The following is a 6546-nucleotide window of genomic DNA, read 5'->3' on the forward strand; positions in this document are numbered from 1 at the left end:
GCCCTGACTGAGCCTGGCCTGGTGTGTCCTCCTGGAAGACACCGTCTGCAGCTGGGTGGAGCTGCCATGTGACCACTGGTTCCTCCCTCCACAGCCAAAGCCCAGACCTGGTCTGTGAGGCAGGAGCTTTGGGTGGCCAGCTGGGAGAGGGTGGCTGAGAGTGAGGAAAACACCCAGGACCTCACTGCTGCAGGGAAGAGGCCCAGGGAGAGCTCACGGGCAATGACACCCCTTCTCCCACATTTGTGCACTATATTGAATTAGCCACCCTGAGTTATCCTGGCCAATGCTACCGAATTTGGGCCAAGAAGCCCCTGCCCCCGAGGCAGCCCAGGGGGCACTGGGAGGGGAGGCCAGGAGCCTCTGGATACACTCGGTGTCTCTCTTCATCAGTCTGTCATACAGGAGGATTGTCTGGGCACAGCTGAGAGCGCCAAACCAGGGCAAATTGCTAACTCAGTGTGTCCAGGTGTGGGCCAGGGTGCGCCCCAACTGGGGTGGAGCAGGCCACAAGACCTCTCCAACTCTCGGCCCTGCCTGGTTCTGGGCAGGCAGCAGTCCCCAAAGGGCCCAGTCCTCCTTAACTGTGCTGCAGGTGGGCAGAATATGGGCCCTGGCCCTGGGGCAGGACTGGCCACATCCCACATAGGCAGTCAAGGTGTAAGCCCCAGCCCTAGGTCAGGGCAGGGCCGCAGTTCATTAGTCAGGCTCAGACCCTACAGCAGGACAGGGCACACGCAGTCTGTGTAGCAGCCCTGGCTCTGGGGCAGGGCTGGGCTGCCTTTAATCAAGCTCAGCACCTTGTTAGCAGCTTGTGTGTAGCCAAGGCTAACCTGCCGTTCCTTTGAAGTAGCCCAGGCACTTTGAAGTACGAGCGGGTTAGTCACTGTGAGAGACGAGCTGGCACTTCCAAGTTTGCAGCTTCAAAGTTGCCTGGAGCGGGGAGAGAGAATTAGCTTAATGAAGTGCTGCATTTGCATCACAGCACTTCATTCATAATCTCCCCACACCCTATTTCCCATGCTCCCTTCCAAGATGGGAGCTAGTGCAGACACAACCTGAGACAGCCGGGCAGGTTACTGAACTAATTTAGAAATAGTGGATGGCTTTTTTCGAGGTCTTTAAATCTCATTCTTCTAGAAACTGTGCCTATTCCAAAAGAGAGAATGGGGGCTGTATGGACAGGTAACTGGGACTCTTTCAAAGAATAGTTTATTCCAAAATAACACTGCTGTGTCGCCAAAGTGCCAGTGTGCTTCAAGGGCTCTAATCTGAACTAGGCTCTCTTGAGTGGGGACGTACTGTTTTCCAAGAGGTTTTGTTCATTGCGGGGCTTCCTTGGAGCGTGAAGGCGTTATCATCAAATGGCTTATTTGGGAGGAATAATTCTGAAATAAGCTATTCTGAAATAACTGTAGTGCAGACAGTCCTGGAAAACCTCTGCCCTGGGGAATAACAGCGGTGGTGAACTGGCTATGTGTAAAGACAAATTCCTGATTACAACCATTCACAGTGAGGGATTATTTTGAGTGTTTCTACACTACAGAGTTTATATATATAGATACATATGAGGATACACATGTCACAGAACTGAAAGGGACCTCAGGAGGTCATTGAATCCAGTCCTCTGCCCTCCTGGCAGGACCTAACACCTTCCCTGACAGGGTTTTTTTTTAACTCTATATAGGGCTTGTCTACACTGCCTCTACCTCCCCACTTGGAAGGGAGTGTGGTACGTAGGGTGTAGGGAGATTATTAATGAAGAGCTGTACTGCACAGGCAGTGCTTCGTTAAGCTAATTCCCCCCCACCAGCAACTCTTTAGTGTCGGCTTGTGTGTAGCTGTGGCTCACCTGCCCGTACTTTGCACTGCCTGGGGTACTCCAAAGTCCCCTGAGTCCTCAAAGTTTGGAGGAGTTTAACACTTTGAAGTTGCTGGGGGCGGGGGAGAATTAGCTGAATGAAGTGCTGCATATGCAGCACAGCACTTCATCGATGATGTCCTCACGCCCTGCTGACCAGCCTCCCTTTGAAGGAGGGCAGTAGTGGAGACAGACCCATTTGCCCCAGACTCCTAAATGGCCCCCTCAAGGGCTCAGCTCACCCCCCTGGGTTGAACAGGCCAATGCTCAAAGCACTGAGCTTGCCGGCCTGCAGAGCAGGACCCCCCAAGGGGCCTTTTTGGAAATGAGCAACAGGCAGCTGCAGGGCCCCTGGCCACTGAATGAGATTTCCTCCCCTCCCGCACCAGCCTGGCCTCCCCTTTCAGACTCTCTCACCCATCCCCCACTGCTCTGAGCCCAGCTGGGGGTTCCCGCAGCCCCGGCTGCCCCTTTCCAGTTGTCCTGGGCCCTGCAGTGGGTCCCTCAGATCCTGTGTCTCTCGCCCCTCCCCAGTGCTCTGATCCCCTTGTCCCCTCAGACCCTGCTGACCCCACCACTGCCCTTTCCCCCTCCTCCCTCAGCCACAAACCCTGGCCGGGTTCCCCTTCACACCTGCCACCCGTCCCCCCTGGCAGCCGAACTCCCCCTCCCTCTGCACTGTTTGTCACCCACTGAGGTCTTGGGCCCTGCCACAGGCTGTGTCAGCTGTGTCTTCACGTGCCGCTTCTTCCAGAATTGCTGTAATAATGAGCTGTCCAGGAGATGCGAATGAGGCATGGATGGAAATGTTCTGTACCTCATTAGCATATGGGTGCATTATGTGGAGTCCAGAAGAAGCTCTTCCAAACTCCAAAACACATGTTCAGACGCGCGGCCCACGGGGATCTTACAGAAGGAAACGCTCCCTCCAGAAGCCCCTTCTTCCTCAGTTTTTCTTTCCTTTTTTATTCTTTAATTTTAGTCACTTCATTTTTTAATTCCTCATGAGGCCGTTCAGTATTTTCACATTATTGGTGCTGTCGGGTGTGAGAAGAGTTTGTAACGGTCTCATAAGAGCAGTCCGACCCCTGTGTGAACCCTAAGAGGAATCTTATACAGAAGCACGCTGCCAATACTGCAAGGCTACACGCTCCAAAACAACTCATCCTGCCCCACAGCATCTGCGAAACAAGGCTTGCTTGCCAAGACTTCAAGGCTACGCTGGCAGTCGGCCACAAGAGGTAGTGATAAGGAATGCATAGGCAATTTTAGGCCATCTTATGTTAATGAGCTCAGCCTTATCAGCTAGAGTTAGGAGGCCTGTTACAGAGCCTCTCCCTGAGCGAAGCTCTGGTGCGTTGGGTCTTCCCCCATGGGTGACTGCGGCGTCTCCAGGGCTCCTGCCGCGGGTGTCACACGCTTTCAATAAACCAAATATAGCACTCGCCTTCTGGGTGCAGCCTCGTTTCTGGGGAACCCGAGCCTGGTTGTTTACAGATGCATTTGGGGACAAAATTCTTTGCGACAAGATTCCAACGTTTAATCTCCTCCTCATAATGCCATACGAAAGCTCATTATTTTCCCCAGGTCAGACTGGGGGAGCTCTCAGGGGTGGCCGAGCTCGTTGGAGCATCACAAAACAAGTAGTTCTGTCGCACCTTAAAGACGAACACATTCCTGTATGAGGGAAAGAGCTAATTGGTAGTTTCATTCACGGTCACAGTTAGATTCTTGCTTTGGTAAGGGGGCTGATAATAGGAAGATGGGTCCTCAAGTCCGAAGGCGTGTGGTCACCACCAGAAGAACTGTGGGACATGCAGCAGAGCCAAGGGATGGGAGGGAAGCTGGAACATGCATGGAACGAACTGTGATCTTCCCTTTCCTTTCAGAGATGGGGGTTCATGATCTCCTCATGCCACAATGCCTGGCTGTGTGTTTTCTTTTAACCATTCTCAGTTCTCCGTATTGCCTTACACGCATTGCTGGTTAGCAAACTTTCTCCGCTATTCATCTCTGTGAATATATATGCTGTATGGTACTTCTGTCTTTCCCAAATCCCATGTGTTTGTCTGTTAGATGTTCTTTGAGCAGTGATCTCAATCTCTCCATCAGTATCATCATCAGCACCTTGCCTAGATGACTCATTAGTGCAATCCTTCTGTGCACTTCCTATCTTCTGGATTGTCACTAGCACAGACCTTTTCCATTCCTGAGTGGCCTTTCCCTCTTTCCTTGCGATGATACAGAGTTGGTGTATTTCCTGAATCACACTGAATCATACTTTCTCTGCTGTATTTGATCATCTCTCCCATGAGCTTTTCATTTCCAGGGCTTTTGTTTTTCTTTAGTCATCTCACTGCTCTTTCTGCTTCCTCCTTCTAAATACCAGATGAAGCTCTGCTATCTGCACACACCTGACTCCTGCCAGCCCCAACTCCTGGTCCTGCCCAGCTTTGATGGTGTTTGGATCTTGTAATGCATGGGAGCAAGCTGAGCTTGTTCTGGGTGGAGGCACATGGACCAGGCAGGTAGAGAGTGGTGAAGGACTGAGCCCAGCCGCACCAGCACCCTGAGCTCGTGAATCTCACTCCAACCAGGCGGGAGTGTGGGGAAGTCCTTGGCAAGGTGAAGTCAGGTGCAGCTGGTGTGTTGGTGTGGCAGACATGAACCCCCCTTTTGGCCTTTTTTTTTCCTCTTCCCCCCACTGGGGGAGAGAGAGAGAGAGCTAAGCAGGGGAGACAGGCAGCCTTTGATGTCCTGGGAACACAGGTGTGCTGTCTTGCCCAGCCTCCCTACTATACACAAAAATCAGACAGTGAATGGGCTAGCTAATGGCCGCCCTTCTGGCTGACCTCGGTGATTGACACGTCTGATCACTACCCCAGCCTTGATCACTTCCCCAGGAAGGACGGGGAACTCCGCCCATCACCTCCAAAGGTGCTCAATTGTCCACAATTCACAGGTGCAAATTGAGCCTTGCATCTTCCGTGGGAAACCTGGGGTTCAAACACTCTCCTCCCAATTGGCCACTTAAGACCAGGAAGAAGCGTAAGTGACAAAAGCAGTATAAAGGGGCTTGGCAGCCCACCCCCCCTTTGAGTTTCAATCACCTACACCTGCTGGCCAGGTCTGGAATTAACTCCCGAGACTGGGGACGCCTGGTTTGTATCTACTTCTTCCTGAGGGATTTAGAGAATCTGGGTCACACTGGATCTAGGAGCCAGGGGTAAGAATTACACCTGTATTAAACTTCTTTCCTATAGGAATTGAGGGAAAGACTCTGGTTCCACCAGGTCTAAGAGGCAGGGGTAAAAATCACACCTGCAACATGCCTTTCTTGTGTACACATTAATTGTATTAGTTTAAGCTAGCTAGTTTGTCTAAAACTTTTCTGAAGTTAAATTGTGTTGTTTCCCCTGTAAGAACCATGAGTACTGACTTGTACTTTAATCATTTGTCTTAGTTAAATTGTTTCTATCGTTGTATAAATAAAAAGTAACTGTTAAAGCCTTTCTAAGTGTAATTTTCCTCTTGCTGCTGTACCCGAACTAAGCACAAACCAAAGAACCCAGCCTGTCCTGGCTGCTTAGCGTAGCTACTGGTGCAGCATCACCCCCCCGCCCCTGCCGCCCGCCTTTTTGCCTCACCAGACCTTTAGCTGGCACCTGGGCATCAGCTCACAGTGGGGGCTGTTTGGTTTTACTTTTGTCTAAAATTGTGAGAAGTGACATTCGCTTTTTGTCAGAAGCCGGGTTTGTTTTGCAAGGCCAAGTGTTGCATTATTTGGAGTCCAGAAGAAGCTCTTCCAGACTCCACAATACACGTTCAGACGCGCAGCCCATGGGGATCTTACAGAAGGAAACGCTCCTTCCAGAAGCCCCTGCTGTATTTGATCATCTCTCCCATGAGCTTATCATTTCCAGGGCTTTTGTTTTTCTTTATTCATCTCACTGCTCTTTCTGCTTCCTCCTTCTAAACACCAGATGAAGCTCTGCTATCTGCACACACCTGACTCCCTGCCAGCCCCAACTCCTGGGCCTGCCCAGCTTTGATGGTGTTTGGATCTTGTAATGCATGGGATCAAGCTGAGCTTGTTCTGGGTGGAGGCACATGGACCAGGCAGGTAAAGAGTGGTGAAGGACTGAGCCCAGCCACACCAGCCCCCTGAGCTCATGAATCTCACTCTAACCAGGAGGGAGTGTGGGGAAGTCCTTGGCAAGGTGAAGTTAGGGGCAGCTGGAGTGTGGGGCTGTTTGGTTTTACTTTTGTCTAAAATTGTAAGAAGTGACATTGGCTTTTTGTCAGAAGCCGGGTTTGTTTTGCAAGGCCAATTGTTGCTCGGGGAGCAAGAAGTCTTGAGTTGAACTCCTTGATGCTCCCCGCTAAAGACTGTGTTTGTTGCTCTCCCTGACCTTGAGTTGCCTACATTTTTCTTACACACAGTGTGGTTTGTGAACTGTCTCGAGTGTGTAGTTGGTTTCTTGCTTCAAAGCTGTGAGGAGAGCTTGGAAATGACCTTGGAAAGGTGAAGTTAGGTGTAGTGTTTATCAGAGCACTGGGGGTTTATTGAAACCTGATTATGTGGAAAGCCCAGTGCTTTCTTTTTCAAGAAGGGCTTGTTGGTCTAGGGGTATGATTCTCCTTTTGGGTGGGAGAGGTCCTGGGTTCAAATCCCAGACAAGCCC

At 51.0% G+C, this 6546-nt stretch overlaps 1 non-coding gene across 1 annotated transcript; it reads left to right on the forward strand.

Moving 5' to 3' along the window:
• Positions 1–6474: 6474 nt before the first annotated feature.
• On the forward strand, positions 6475–6546 carry TRNAP-UGG (transfer RNA proline (anticodon UGG)). The gene has a single exon. It is a non-coding gene; the product is annotated as a tRNA-Pro (tRNA).

The sequence above is a fragment of the Carettochelys insculpta genome, chromosome 1 (genome assembly GCF_033958435.1).
Source record: "Carettochelys insculpta isolate YL-2023 chromosome 1, ASM3395843v1, whole genome shotgun sequence".
Taxonomy (NCBI): Eukaryota; Metazoa; Chordata; order Testudines; family Carettochelyidae; genus Carettochelys; species Carettochelys insculpta.